Source organism: Brienomyrus brachyistius, unplaced genomic scaffold (genome assembly GCF_023856365.1).
Source record: "Brienomyrus brachyistius isolate T26 unplaced genomic scaffold, BBRACH_0.4 scaffold33, whole genome shotgun sequence".
NCBI lineage: Eukaryota > Metazoa > Chordata > Actinopteri > Osteoglossiformes > Mormyridae > Brienomyrus > Brienomyrus brachyistius.
The window spans coordinates 3,617,990-3,635,051 of record NW_026042308.1 but is presented as its reverse complement, the minus strand read 5'-3'; positions in this window follow the sequence as shown (position 1 = coordinate 3,635,051).

Sequence of the window (17,062 nt, the reverse complement as noted above, 5' to 3'; positions counted from 1 at the left end):
ATTAACTCCACCGTGCACTGAGATTCTGACTTATTCATTAACGTTTAAACGTTTTTCCCCTAATTTGTATTGTATAATTATCAGACAACAGTTTTACACGGTGGTATTTCTCATTTTTCCAGATATATAGAATTATACAATAAAAAAAAAAACACTTACCCTTGGATATGTGGTCGAACCTAAAACGGAGACAGAGTGTGCTATTGAATGTCAAATGTTTCTGCACATTTTCTCGAATAATCTATTAAATTCACCCGAAGAACACAAATAATTGAAATACAAAACATATTTCATGGTATTATAACTCTCAGTGGGGCGGCATGGTGGTACAGTGGTTAGTACTGTTGCCTCACACTTCTGGGTTCGAGTCTCCGCCTGGGTCACATGTGTGGAGTTTGCATGTTCTCCCCATGTCGTCGTGAGGTTTCCTCCGGGTACTCCGGTTTCCCCCCACAGTCCAAAAACATGCTGAGGCTAATTGGACTTGCTAAATTGCCCGTAGGTGTGCATGTGTGTGTGAATGGTGTGTGAGTGTGCCCTGCGATGGGCTGGCCCCCCATCCTGGGTTGTTCCCTGCCTCGTGCCCATTGCTTCTGGGATAGGCTCCGGACTCTCCGCAACCCAGTAGGATAAGCGGTTTGGAAAATGGATGGATAACTCTCAGTTACCTTTTATTAACCGACCCACGCTTATTTTAGTGAGAGCTATAGCTAGCACAGACCAATCAGTTGCCGGCTAACAAACTAGTGACAAAAGTCAAACATTTTAAGATTAACTTAACAATTAACGACCCACCATAATCAAAAAGGTATTAATTTACATCTACCACAGTTTAACCGCACTGTGTGTCTTGTATGTACCGGAATAAAATTGTTTCCTCAAACTTTTCCTGCGCCTTCACCCACGCTGTGGTGAAGTGAGTGTATATGTATATATGTATGATATGTATGTGAGAGACACCATCGGAAGTCCGGTTCAGTTCCTCAGAGGCACTACTATGGAGGTGCTTACAGTAATAAACTTGCTGACCACAAAAACTGGCACTATGATGGAAGTTATGCAGAAGTGCAGTGTAGATGGAATAATTTTTGTACCTCAAAAAGATTGTATACCTTTTGATTGTGTCTCCAGCCAGTGCCGGGGGTGAAACGCGCCTGCAATTATCAGCGGGAAAACATTATCGATTTTTTTATTCTGTGAAAAATGAAAGACCGATTTGCTGGCCAGATTTATTTATGAATCATAAACATGTTGTGGGCTATATAAGTAAAGTCAGGGCTCTCAAGTCTTATGCATTGACTGTGAGATACTTGCATTTCAACCAGTTCACATGCTCACGCGCCGCACCTTATGTTTGTCAAGCTGAGAAGTAAGGGTTAGGGTTATAATTATCAATAAATAATGTACTTCCCTGTGAAACAATGATGCTGGATGTTTATTTGCATATCATGATATGGTGCAGCCTTTTACAGTTTCTCGATTGCCAAGACATTCCTGGAAAGCTGCTCTCCTTTTCTCTAAACTGTAAATACAAAACCCAATTTTCAAGCTACATTCACAAAACCTCTGACTCTTCTTGCAAAACCAAACTTTTACCCTAAAACAGTTCAATCTGCGCTAAGAACTGAACTATGCTGTCAAATCATGCCTCAAGTCAATCTAAATTCAATACTCCACTGAGTAGTCACTAAACACTACATAGAAAAAAGGAAAACACAATGCTCAGGACATGAAACGGTAGAAATAAATGTTTATTTAGGTTAAATGCATGTAGCAAAACAGAAATCCTGTGCATTTACATGTAGCACTTGTACATAACAATAAAGCACAAAAATATACAATTGAAGTACAAAGAAAAGAAGTGCATTACTCCGCCACAGCATCATTTCTCCGTACTGGGTCAGGCCACAGGACTTCATCTACATCACAGGCCACATTTTCTCTGGCCAGGCAACGGGGGAAAAACCCCTGGCATGCCGTATCCAGGCCTGACATGCCTCCACACCTATGTCACCAGAGGCCAGTTCCATGGCTTGCAGGAGATTTACCCTGATGTAAGGTTGGCGTTCATATACCTTCCACCGCCATGAGGAGAAGAATTCTTCAATGGGGTTCAGGAAAGGGGAGTACGGTGGAAGGCAAAGATTGATAAAACCTTGGTTCATATTGAACCACTCTCTAACCTGGAGGCCTCTGTGAAAACTCACATTGTCCCAAACAACAACATAGATGGGCTGCTCATCCTGCTGCCCTAACAGAGCATCTCGCATGTGATTGAGGAAAATGAGGAGCTGGTGAGTGTTGTAGGGCCCTAGGGTCGCCTGATGGTGGACAACACCATGATTACTGATGGCAGCACACAATGTGACATTGCCACCACGCTGCCCAGAGACACCAACAATGGCCCATTCGCCAATCACATTACGGCCTCTCCTTCTCCTTTTGGTGAGATTAAATCCAGCTTCATCCATGTAGATGTATTCATGGAGTTTTTCCATTGCATCCAGTTCAAAAACTCTCTGTAGAAATAGATATATATTTTTGTGAGTGATGTAGGCCAACTACAGTAAATCACTGCATACAGAAACCAACATTTATGTGTCTGGATATATACCAACCTGTACATACTGGGATCTGTGCTCTTTGATTCTATCAGAGTTGCGTTCAAAGGGCACTCTGTACAGCTGTTTCATGCGCAGTCTGTTGCGCTTGAGGACACGGTCAACAGTAAAGAGGCTGACACTGTTGATACCCTCAAAATGCACATGGTCCTGAATGATCCTCTGCTGAATTTCACGCAGTTTAATGGTGTTGTTCTCACGGACCATGTCGACAATTAGGGTCTCTTGGTGTGGGGAGAACATAGATGTCAAACCACCCCTATGTGGCAGTCGTTCAATTCTACAAAAAGAGAACATGCACTTACAAAAATACATACATGGAATAGGCCTACAAACAGTCAGACTAACTCTCTATTACAATACTATAGTACACTGGCACAGTGATGTACCGAAACATGTTTACTGTGGGACAGTATATAGTACAGTCATTGTACATATGTAATTGTTGTCAACATTTACATACTATAATGTCAAAAAAAGTACCTACCTGTTCTCTTCTCTAAATCTTCGGATTATGGTGGACACAGTGAATCTATTGATGTTTGGTCGTACCCTTAGTCCGGCCTCCTTCATTGTCATACCATGGACAAGAACATGGTCAATCACAGTAGCTCTGATTTCATCAGATATTACTGTTCTTTGTCCTCGCTGACCACCTCGACCTGCTCGACCTCCTCTCACATGAACTCCTCTCCTTAGATTTCAATCCATTGTAGTGCCTCACAAACCAGTGCTCTGGCTTATATGTACCCTCACATCATTAGCCACAAGTGTGATATATTTTGAGTTGTTGTGTTCAGCCGGTGACACCTGAGCTTTAATTGTGTTTGACTTTTGCCACCTGTGCTCACCATTATGCAATACAGGTGCATCACAATGATAATGTGTTGACAAGATGTGTCTAAACAGGTGACGAGTGCTTATGATTTTGCCAAAAGAGTGACTGATTCAATAAGTGGGTTCAGGCAACTGAGAATTTGGTTCAGAAAATAGGGTTTAGTGTTTTAGCACCTACGGTCAATTTAGTTACCCCAATTAGCCTCAGCATGCTTTTGGACTGTGGGGGGAAACCGGAGTACGACGACATGGGGAGAACATGGAAACTCCACACATGTAACCCAGGCAGAGACTCGAACCCGGGTCCCAGAAGCGTGAGGCAACAGTGCTAACCACTGCACCACCATGCCACCCCCCTAAATAATCCCTTAATTAATAAAAATGAATGGGTGAAATAAAGAATTTTAAGGGTTTACGGACCCTTATAATAATATTAAACACCATTTATTAGAATTGAGGGCAAATATAAGTAATTTTAAATAGTAAAGGAACCTTACGATACTCTTAAACTGCCCCTTAATTAATCAGAATTAAAGGGCAATGTTATGTAATTACAGACCGTCAAACAATCTTAAACTGCCCCTTAATTCATAAAAAAAATTAAGGGGTGAATTAAGGATTTTTTGAGTTTAAATTTAAGAGGTAATTTTGAAAAATTAAATTGGGAAATTGAGTAGTTTTACCCCTTAATTGGCCTTAATCATTGCACCTTTTCCCTTAATTTCACATATAGCAATAATTAAGGTCAAAGTTAAGGTAATTTTAAGGAGTAAAAATTAAGGGGCTTGATTTCGTAGTGTAAGGTGCGTGATACAGTAAAACACTTACTAACTGGTAATGCACGTTAGCATTACGTTAAATGACAACTTACCAGATCTCCTATATGTTCGCCGAATGACAGCAGGCAGAAGGCGGCGCGTTTTTCAGAAACACACCGGAGTTAAACTTACGCCGCGTTATTTACCGGCACTTCTAACACCAACATTTGCAGCCATTAACTCAAAGGTGGCAGTAACACTGAAATGTCTCTTTCTGCGTCAAAATAAGGTAACACTGTTATTTTGATACTTTATTATTTTTTTTTAACTTAACCGTACCTTCCTCCCATTCCTCCTTCTCTGCATATTGATATTTAGGAGAGTGTCAGATATAAATTAACGATGCAAAATTATCAAAGCAAGACAGACACAACACTGAAGAGATGACAAAGACACAGTTTGAATGTTAAGTTTTATTATAAAGCTCTTATCTTAACTTAGCCTATCTTATATTTTAACTTAGCCTAAGTTAAGTTATAATGATAGGTTAAGTTAACATATGATAAGATAAGCTATCTTAATTATTATATTTTAACTTATCTTATCATATGTTAACTTAACTTATCTTATTCTATCTTATATCTACATTAACACTTAAACCGTATCTCTAATATCCCTCCGTCCCCGGCCATAACCCACAAGTCTGTCAGGAACAATGTCTCTGTCAGTCCTCCGTCTCCCACCATAACCCATAAGTCCGTGATTCCGCTGCATGAGTTGCTGCTCCGCCGATCGCTGACGCTGCCCCTGGCCTCTCTCTGCTCGCAGGGCGCAGGAGCCGTTGCTGTCTGTCCGATGGAGGAACTTTAGCTGGGGCTTCTTCCTCGTTGTTCCTGCTTCCTCCAGGGGGGGTGGCCTGTCCCTCGCGCTCCATGGACGACTCCTCTGGCCACGGAAACTTTCTTCGGTTCCAGTCTGGGACAGCCAATTGTTAAAACAAGGAAAGAGGATTGATTTAAGACATTTTATGGTCTAATGAAAGTGCTCTAATAAGGTCTCTTAAGCCAGTGCTTTACCTTCGGTATGTAAGACACCCTCCATGTCGATCCGGGCTTGTCCGTGTCATCCTTCTTAATCACCTTCACCATGTCCACCCTCTCGCCGATGTTCTTCTTCAGCACCTCATTTTTTTGGGAAAAAGATCCTTCTTCCTTATATGTTATTTTCACTTTTATTTTAATTTCAATTTTAATCTTAACTACTTTAATTTCTTTGTTTTCCATTTTTTAAATGTTAAGCGAGCTCAAAATACGACCAGTCGCGAAAGATGTTTGATAAGGTAAGTACATGTGATTCAAAAGTATTCAAGCTGTTGTCACGGACGCACATTCGTACCATAACAGACAATGCGATCCTATGCAGCTCGTCGGTGACTTTCGGCCGCGTTCGGCTCCGACTGACCGGTCGTGGGTTCGATTCGGCCGTAAGCAGGTTGCCAACTCTGACGCATCTGGCGCGAGACTCGGGCTTTCAGACTAAACACTCACGGCAAGAAATCTTATGGAGAATCTCTATTAATCCATTTAAAACCTAAAACTGGTTACATCAAAAGCGTTTGGGCAGTTTGCAAACCCTAAAATCTATTTACAAGGTAATAAAACGGTTATATAAATGTGTAAACTTGTCTCGAAGTGAAAATCTCACGCCAACCAGCTGACCAAAGTTGGCAACCCTGCGTAAGTCGGCCCCCTTATTTTATATGCAAAAATTATCATATGCAAGGGGGCACATAACTGGTATGAAAGTACTCATTCGCTGTCTAAAGCGATACGCACGGTAATATTTTGTAGCAGCGCAAATGCTTGTTTATTTTATGTACATTGGCAATGTTATGACAAGAAATCATTATATGTTTTAGCCTTCGTGCCGCGAAAGAAGTACAAATTAGCCAAATAAATGTTAAGATGCACGGTAATTTCTAGCCATAGCGTGAATGCACATAAAAATAAATACGCATTTGCGCTGCTACAACAAGGAATTGCCGCGCGTGTATGGGGAATGCGTACTTGCGCACCATGCAGTTATGTGATCCTGATCATACGTGTAACCATATTTGCTGTGTACATTATATATTTTTGGATTATTTTAGTTAAAGTATATGCCACTGATTTATGTTGTATATTATTATTATGCTTTGCAGTAATTTTATTAAGGTTAATATATATTTATTTTACATTACAATGTTATTGTCTTGACAGTTATGTTGAATGATCAGATTTAATTATTTTTATTTTATTTATTATCTGTTACAGTACTCTATTATTTCAGTTATATTTACATGTGTTTACATTAAGGTTCAGTATGTTTCCTTAGTAAACTGTATTATTAGTTCCTATCTGCCCTGGTACACAGGGGGACAGTTTAATGCGAAGCGCGGGAAGGGAGTTTGGAGCGCGGCTGGAGAAAGTTGTAAGGTACTGTGTCGCCGAGTGGTGATTATTAAAAACGATTGTAAAAGGAACTGTAGCCCGCTTATTACCCACAGCCCGAGAGGGAGACTGGCACGCGCTACCCATTTATCAAGAAACCAGGGTTACAGGCTGGTGGCAGCGGTGTTTCTTTATTTTCGGAATAATTCGCCAAGGCATTCAACTCGGTTCTTCTGCGCGGAAAATGGCCGCAGTGTACATGTGCATTCTGTGAGTTGTTTGTGTATTAACACGGGCTCTTGCACAGTTAAACGGGCACTGCCTGAAGTACAAAAGTGGAACGCTTGTTATTATTTTTTTCCCGCTAATCTTGTGAGTTGGATAGTACACAAGTATGTCGTTGGTTAACGATCTCAAGGATAACATAAACAGAAACTCAGACTAACAAAAGGTGCAAATACATACTCAGTTGATTACATTGTGTTGATTACATTATAATGTTTATATTGTAATGATTACATCATGGATATTTGGCATACTTAATAATATCATAAAACTTATATTCTACGTTATATAGTGCTAAATAATATTCCATAAGAGCAGCTTCACTCCTGAGTGTCCTGGGTGATTGTAGCTCAGATCCAGCTCTCTCAGGTGTGAGGGGTTTGACCTTAGAGCTGAAACCAGGGAAGAACAGCCTTCTTCTGTGACTCTACAGCCTGCAGAGAGACAGACAAAAACACTGATAAATAAGATCACATCACCAATACAAGTATTACTTATAAGTAAATGTAACTACTTTCCTATTGATAATGTGTTTCCTTTCAATAAATACAGTTTACTGTGTGGAAGGAAAACCCAGTAATACTGACCTCAGTATCCCCTGTTTACAGTCTGGAATACTCAGTAATACTGACCTCAGTATCCCCTGTTTACAGTGTGGAATACCCAGTAATACTGACCTCAGTATCCCCTGTTTACAGTGTGGAATACCCAGTAATACTGACCTCAGTATCCCCTGTTTACAGTGTGGAATACCCAGTAATACTGACCTCAGTTTCTCCAGTTTACAGTGTGGAATACCCAGTAATACTGACCTCAGTATCCCCTGTTTACAGTGTGGAATACTCAGTCCAGCAGAGAGCAGCTTCACTCCTGAATCCTGTACGTCATTGTCACTCAGGTCCAGCTCTCTCAGATGTGAGTGGTTTGATCTGAGAGCTGAAGCCAGCGCCTCACAGCATTCCTCTGTGAGTTCACACCGGTTCACCTTTAGGAAAATGAAAGACTTTTAAGATTCAAGATTATTTATTTGTCACATGCATAGTTATACAGGTACAACATGCAGTGAAATGTATCCTGAACTGCTCTTTTGACTGTGCAACATTAGAATAATTTAATAATTAAAAACCACTTTTTGCATTGGTGCACTGTATATTATATCACAGTGAGCCATTACATTCATCACAGAAGAGATTCTTTTAAACAATGAATTTATTGTACAGCTTTTAAGAAGCACATTAACACTCATCTCACTTTTGACTGGAACATTGTATTTTGTTAAACTCAGCTTGTTAAATTTAAACTTGTTAAATTTAAAATTGCAACACATCCATCACTTTTCTTTGTCTATTAGCTGCTAACCAACACAGTGCTAACCATGACAGTTTGGTGTAAGATCAGCGGGTAATGCTTGAGGGAGGTTATCCATGACAGTATGGTATTGGGTCAGTGGGTAACATTTGAGTGAGGTTATTCATGACAGTATGGTATTGGATCAGTGGGTAACATTTGAGTGAGGTTATCCATGTCAGTATGGTAGTAGATCAGTGGGTAATACTTGAGGGAGGTTATCCTTGATAGTGTGGTATTGGATCAGTGGGTAACATTTGAGTGAGGTTATCCATGACAGTATGGTATTGGATCAGTGGGTAACATTTGAGTGAGGTTATCCATGTCAGTATGGTATTAGATCAGTGGGTAATACTTGAGGGAGGTTATCCTTGATAGTGTGGTATTGGATCAGTGGGTAACATTTGAGTGAGGTTGTCCTTGTCAGTATGGTATTAGATCAGTAGGTAACGCTTAAGGGAGGTTATCCTTGTCAGTATGGTATTAGATCAGTAGGTAACGCTTGAGGGAGGTCAGCCAGGACAGTATGTTGGTAGATCGGGGGTGACGTTTGGGCCCTTCCATGTATTGACACTATTGTGCTGGAAGGGGTCGTGTCCCTCTGTGAGGTTAGCAGCTATGTTGTCGGGGAGCTGCCCCTGTTTGGGTCTCCCAAGGCAAATTGTTCCTGGGTGAGCAGCCAGACAAAGTGTGAGTCACTAACACTAAGGATCATGTGACCCTGCCCACATTGGGGAGACCGGGACCCTTCCCTGGAGCAGGTGAGCGCCTAATTTACATGGGCCCCCCCCTCCTGTGTATCCACCATCTGCAGGGCGAGCCGTGGGGGTTGGGTGCAATGTGGATCAGGTGGCAGTGTATGCAGGGGCCTAGGCGGACCCATCATCGGCTACCAGTTCTGGTTCTAGGAACATGGAATGTAACCTCTCTGGTGGGAAAGGAACCTGAGCTGGTTGGGGAGGTAGAGAGATACCGACTAAATATATGCACAGGTTGGGCTTGAGAGGGGCTGGACTCCCCTCTATTCCACTCTTGACTTGCCCCTGGTGAGAGGGGCTGGACTCCCCTCTATTCCACTCTTGACTTGCCCCTGGTGAGAGGGGCTGGACTCCCCTCTATTACACTCTTGACTTGCCCCTGGTGAGAGGGGCTGGACTCCCCTCTATTACACTCTTGACTTGCCCCTGGTGAGAGGCGCTGGACTCCCCTCTATTCCACTCTTGACTTGCCCCTGGTGAGAGGTGCTGGGCAGGTGTGGGTCTACTTATGTGCTGATTTCACACGGCCGCCATTTTGAATGGAAAGCGAGGCAGAGGAGGGAGTCACCCCAAGTGGAAGCCTGGAAGTACAGTCACATAACAACGGCTTGGACCGTAAAGTTTGAGCTGGTGCCACATTTTACCATAAACGATGCTGAAAAATGGGCTGAGGAGGGATGTTGAATATCAAGAGCAGTTCTGTTAAAAGGATACAGCAACTGAATAGAGGGGAACATTACTGATATTAAAGGTAAGTTAAGGATTTTGACAGGCGTAGCCTAAGTGTCAATGTACTAGCTAATCAGCAAACATCAAAATATTCTTTGCAGCGTGAATAACTAACGTTAGTTATTAACAAGCTTGATTTATTTTCTGAGTTTACAATTTTCTGAGACAACAAGCACTATTATCCTGAGAGAGGCTGAAAACGCTGGATACATATTACTAAACATATATGGTACATTACAGAGTTAATCAATGGGGTATGAATATATTTTAGGTCCAAGCAGAGTCAGGTACTTCACCTCCAATGGATCTTGGGTTTTCACTTAGAAAATAAAAATCTTCAGCCCCACTGTGAGGAATTATAGCAGGAGGCAGCTTGGTTATATGAAACATCCTCACTACTGTAAATCCATGATTCTGCAAAAGTGTGTTTTCTAAATTTGAACTTAGCTTAAGTGTCCCGGTTACAAGGAAATCAAGGGAAAGACAAACCTTGATCACATTCTCGTCTTTGATAAGATGTACATCCTGGTTCACAACAATATGGCACACTAGCATCAACGAATTTTGTGGAATTAATCCCACCTCAGCCTTGTTTTCATTTTGAAAATGGTGACCTCTGCGAAATAAGCTAATAGCCCCCCCAATTCAGTGCCAGAACGTTGGAGTTAGAGCGAGAGGCTTACCTCCCTTCCACTTCGAGTTGGGGGAGGGGGTCTGACTGTTTATGCGTATGCACCGAACACCAGCTCAGAGTACCTGGACTGCTTGGAGACCTGGGAGGGGGGGCTGGGAGGTGCCCCCCGTGGGGACTGCATTGTCCTGCTGGGCGACATTAACGCTGATGTGCGTAGCGACAGTGAAACCTGGAAGGGTGTGATTGGGAGGAACGGCCTGGCCGATCTGAATCCCTGTGCTGCCCACAGTGTGTCCATAACGCACAGCATGGTGGAACATAAGTGCTCCTGTCACCGGAGCACCCTGGGCCGCAGGTCGATGGCCGATGGCCGTCTGATGGGACTGGCAGTTTGTCACTTCTAATATCTCTCCTTAAACGTTTCATGTTCTTTTAATTTTTTATTGTCATATTTAGTCCTACGATTTTACTTTGTGCATTAAGCATTTTATTTCTTATCTTTTCTGGAAAGCACTTTGAATGACCTTCTTGTATGAAAGATGTGCTATATAAATAAACTTGACTTAAACCGACATAAAATATTCATTCTCTACTCACTTCAGCTTCTCCAGTTTACAGCTGGGATCCTCCAGTACAGCAGAGAGCAGCTTCACTCCTGAGTCTCCTGGGTGATTGTAGCTCAGATTCAGCTTTCTAAGGTTTGACTTCAGAGCTGAAGTCAGGGAAGAACAGCCTCTCTGTGACTCTACAGCCTGACAGCCTATAGAAAGGAAACCACAAAATTTCAGACAAAATACAGGCAGCAGCGACCTGTCAAATCACCAGTGCTGAAGTTGCCAGTGACTGGCCTGGACCCACCAGAGCAAACAGCCCTTCAGCCCCCCCCCCCCCCATCCCAGATCTCCCTGTTGCTGATAAAAAGCTGCCATTCGGGGGTAATATTCTGCACTTGGGTTTGCCTGAGTGCCTCTGTTCCTGCAGCTGCCACACACTGTTCACTGAAGCTCACCTTTTAGCGTCACTGACTGTAATAACAGACATAAATGATTGGCTTCTAAATTAGACCATCCAGTGAGAGCAACCCACTGCATCAAACAACTGGACTCTCTCATCCCCAGTCCTGCCAGAGGAAGAGAGGATGAGACCCTGGACTGACGTCAAGATCAAATGGTGTGACGTCATAGAAACCGCAAGATGCCCACGGTCGAGCACAGAACCACCCGTGAGGAAGTTAGGAATGCCAACAGGAGGCGGTTGGTATTAGATCAGTGGGTAATGCTGGTAGAGTAACCAGTGCTCCCACCCACTCCTTATTTTCTACATCCTCCTTTGAATTTTTGCCTGCTGTCGTGTCACAGAGACACAGAGTTTGGCCAAAACACAATGATGCCCTTTTTTGGGCAATGTAACAATGCTGCTGATATAAGACCCATACAGAGTATCAGACATTTACATTACATTTACATTTACAGGATTTGGCAGACGCCCTTAGCCAGAGCGACTTACATAAGTGCTTTGAGACTCTGCAATGAATTTCCGATGCTAGCTCAATAAGGACCCAAGCTATGAATACTATCTCTGAGAACTCCATTGAGTAGTGCAGAATTTTTTTTTTATTTATTTTTTTTAATTTATTTTTTTTTAAACACACACCAGAAAAAGAATCGAGTAAGAATATAGAAGTTCTACGTCAGGTATTTCTGAAAAAGAAAAGTTTTGAGTCGTCGCTTGAAGACCGTCAAGGATTCAGCTGTTCGGACATCTAGGGGGAGTTCATTCCACCAATTAGGTGCCAGGACAGAGAAGAGCCGAGATGCGTGTCTTCCTTGTGCCTTGAGGGGAGGTGGGACCAGTCGAGCAGTGCTGGAGGATCGGAGAGATCGTGGTGCAGAGCGGGGGGTGATGAGGTCCTTTAGGTAGGATGGAGCCAGAGAATTTTTGGCTTTGTATGCCAGCATCAGTGTTTTGAATCTGATGCGTGCAGCTACAGGAAGCCAGTGGAAACCAGACATACAGTTGTGGTCAAAAGTTTACATACACTTGTAAAGAACATAATATCATGGCTCTCTTGAGTTTCCCGTTATTTCTACAACTCTGATTTTTCTCTGATAGAGTGATTGGAACAGATACTTCTTTGTCACAAAAAACATTCATGAAGTTTGGTTCTTTCATGACTTTATTATGGGTTAACGGAAAAAAGTGATCATATCTGCTGGGTCAAAAATATACATACAACAAAGCTAATATTTGGTTACATGTCCCTTAGCCATTTTCACTTCAATTAGGCGCTTTTGGTAGCCATCCACAAGCTTCTGGCAAGCTTCTGGTTGAATCTTTGACCACTCCTCTTGACAGAATTGGTGCAGTTCAGTTAAATTTGATGGCTTTCTGACATGGACTTGTTTCTTCAGCATTGTCCACATGTTTTCAATGGGGTTTAAGTCAGGACCCTAATTCTAGCCTGATTTAGCCATTCCTTTACCACTTTTGATGTGTGTTTGGGGTCATTGTCCTGTTGGAACACCCAACTGCGCCCAAGACCCAACCTTCGGGCTGATGATTTTAGGTTATGTTGAAGAATTTGAAGGTAATCCTCCTTCTTCATTATCCCATTTACTCTCTGTAAAGCACCAGTTCCATGGGCAGCAAAACAGCCCCACAGCATAATACTACCACCACCGTGCTTGATGGTAGGCATGGTGTTCTTGGGGTTAAAGGCCTCACCTTTTCTCCTCCAAACATATTGCTGGGCATTGTGGCCAAAAAGCTCGATTTTTGTTTCGTCTGACCACAGAACTTTCCTCCAGAAGGTCTTATCTTTGTCCATGTGATCAGCAGCAAACTTCAGTCGAGCCTTAAGGTGCCGCTTTTGGAGCAAGGGCTTCCTTCTTGCACGGCAGCCTCTCAGTCCATGGAGATGCAAAACACGCTTGACTGTGGACAATGACACCTGTGTTCCAGCAGCTTCTAATTCTTGGCAGAGATGCTTTTTGGTGGTTCTCGGTTGACTCTTTACCCTCCTGACCAATTTTCTCTCAGCAGCAGGTGATAGCTTGCGTTTTCTTCCTGAACGTGGTAGTGATGAAATAGTGCCATGCACTTTATACTTACAAACAATTGTTTGCACTGTTGCTCTTGGGACCTGCAGCTGCTTTGAAATGGCTCCAAGTGACTTTCCTGACTTGTTCAAGTCAATAATTCGCTTTTTCAGATCCATACTGAGCTCCTTTGACTTTCCCATTGTAGCGTTTGTGGACGTTTGTATCCAATGAGCCCTATTTAAATGGCCTCAGAGAAGTCACCAGCTGTAGTCACTCATAATCACTCACAAGAAGTTAAGAGGCCATGCTATGAAGCTCATTTCACTGACACAACTTTCTAAGTCACCAAAATTGCGAATTTATGTTGCTTTATGTATATTTTTGACCCAGCAGATATGATTACTTTTTTCTGTTAACCCATAATAAAGTCATGAAAGAACCAAACTTCATGAATGTTTTTTGTGACAAAGAAGTATCTGTTCCAATCACTCTATCAGAGAAAAATCAGAGTTGTGGATATAACGGGAAACTCAAGAGAGCCATGATATTATGTTCTTTACAAGTGTATGTAAACTTTTGACCACAACTGTATGAGTGTCCCAGTTTACCTCTGTCCCACTTAACATTCACCCAGCTCAAAAGGTCTCTCAGTACATTCCATACCTGTTGGCAATATGAATACAATGAATGATTTCACTCATCAAATTCGCCTTGTACTGCAAAGGCAGAACTGCAATCAACTGCATTCCCTGGCACAACAACAACCCTGTGTATCAATCGATGCGTCTGGAAGGCTAAGAGCTGCCAGCCATCGCTGTGACCGGGTCCCTCTTCCTCCGACTGTACATTAAGCCGGTCAGTCCCCACAAGCTGTTGTGAGGAATTGTCTCTATGAAAAATGAGCCTTTTCTTTCCCGAGTGCTTGCAGCTCCCTCTGTGTTGTCCTGTGTGTGTGACGCAGCTCCTGATCCCCTGCCCAGTAAGCATGATCCCCAATCCCCATTTATCCCCAGTTATCACTTTGTGAGGCTGGAGAAGTCCTGCCATTTCCTGCAGACTTCAATCCCAGATCACTGCTGGCCACAGTAGCCTTTCATCCCGGCAGTGATTTCCCTCCATTGTTCCCCCACCTCCTCCATTAGTTGTATCGCCGCCTTGCAGAGCTGATGTTTCCTCTTTCTCTGGCTGCTGTCCATGGTTTCTTTGTACAAAGAGCCCCATCACGTTTTCAGCCTATTGGTATATTTGCAACTGATAATTTAATTTGTTATTCCGTCTGTGCTTTTTCACAAGTTTAGATTTGGATTGTATGTTATATTGTTCATGTTTACATGCATCATGTAGCAATGATTTGACTCGCATTTTGCTCTTTACATACTTGGAATCGATTTTCCTCTTATTGGCAGTTTGTGCTTTTCTCACATGGAGGCTGGGAAGAGCCAACAAAGTGCTACTTAAAGTTTGTCTGTTAATTCTGGAATAATGAAGGCTTTTGGGAAACGCACATAGACCACACTCATTCTTTACTTACATTGTTCATTATTTTATTCATTATTCACTACGTAAGACTGATCGCCTTAGGGAAAGCCCTCCCTGACTAGTAACTCTGAAAGGAGGAGATGTGAACATCCTCAGCAACTACTGCAGGCCTGTCCGGCTTTATCCATCCATCCATTTCCCAAACCGCCTTTCCTATTGGGTCGCGGGGGGTCCGGAGCCTATCCCGGAAGCAATGGGCACGAAGCTGGGAACAACCCAGGATGGGGGGCCTGCGCATCACAGGGCACACTCACACAAACCCCACGATGACATGGGGAGAACATGCAAACTCCACACACATATGACCCAGGCGGAGATTCGAACCCGGGTCCCAGAGGTGTGAGGCAACAGTGCTAACCACTGCACCACCATGCCGAAATGTCAAAAGTCTGACCCCCCAAAACATCTGGTGTTAGTTTATTGTATAAATCATTACATGCAAAATGGTCGTCATAATCGCTCAAGCATGTTCTCTATTCATCTGTATAACTGCGTGTGTGTATATATACAGTACTGTGCAAAAGTCTTAGGCAGTCCAAAGAAATGTTTGAAGCTGTTTATCTGGGTAGCAAGTGTATTTTGGCTTAGACAAAAAACACAATTTAACATTAGAACGTCTGCAAATTAAGAGTAACACAATAAAAAACTAGTAATAATTTCTTCTGTTTTCTAAAAAGTTACTGATATCTAGTTGGATGGTTAGATAAACATTGCCTCAGTTCCCAAACTTCTCCCCAGGGGCACCTCAGATGATTTTGTTAAATTTTACCAACAGCTCAATTAAATAATTAAATGTATTGGCTTAAAATGTCAGTGACAGATTGACTAGCTGTATGAGGTCTGCTAGTGGTCAAGTCAAAAAATACATGGCTGCAAATACTAGGATGATTTTAGCAGAGGTTCGGAAATGGCGAAGCTGACACACTTTGACAGGCATCATATCATAGTTTTACACCAACAGGAGGATAATCTAAACATCATTTTCTTTGCCTGCCTAAGACATTTGCACAGTACTGTATATATATATTTAGGTCCTCAATCATGGCCTTACAATGACTGAGGCTGGTCGGCCGAATGATGGGAGAACAACCATGTCCTCAACCATTCAAACATTTCATAGAGCCAGCAGGTATGTAATCCAACAATGTGCCCTGTACTGTAATATTGTCCTCTTACTGCAATGCTTCATATTACAGTATCCATTTGCATTTTATATTATACAGTGAGTAATAATGAACAGTGAGTGGGGGGGGGGGGGACATGCCCTACATACACACCTTTCCCTCTGAATACACCCACATAGAATTAGCACTTGTCTCCCAAATTCCTGTGAAAATGTTACTGCGATTGAGCATGTACATGAGAGATTGACTACACACCAATACAATCCAAATCCAAAACACAGTTGGTAAATGTGCTTTTCTGTTTTTATGAGAGCTGAAAGCGCTTTACAATTCATGCCTCACATTCACCCATCCACACACTGGTGGCGGAGGCTGCCATGCAAGGCGCCAACCTGCACGCCGGGAGCAATTTGGGGTTCAGTGTCTTGCTGAAGGACACTTTTGATGAGGTCAGGAGAAACCAGGGCTCGAACCTGCAACTCTCTAGTTGCTAAACGATAGCACTACCTCCTGCGCCACCATCATCTCCAAATGTAAGGAGAAGGAGGTTCCTCGGAGCTCCGAGATGTGTTTGGCTGTAATAAATCTGGAATATAGCTAAATGACATAGTTTTTGATAACACCAGCATTTATTTTTTAAGCAAAAATGGCAAGCAGATCAGAACTGGCCGGATTTGATGTTGCAGCTTTTATTGAAATACAAAACAAAATCGAAAAGTGCTGAAGTTTGAATGACTTCAAACTTTGATTTATTTCAGTTATTTTATATTGGGCTCAAGGATTGGTTTCATCATACAAATACAGCACAGATAATGTTTACTTGAAATTACTGAAAAGTAAGTGATACCAGAATCAGGGGGTCAATAAGCTTTTAAGTAATAATGTGGATTGTGCTTGGGGTAGAAGCTGCACGTTGTGTTGAAGAAAAGTATAGATTTTCAAAATATGCAAATTAATTCT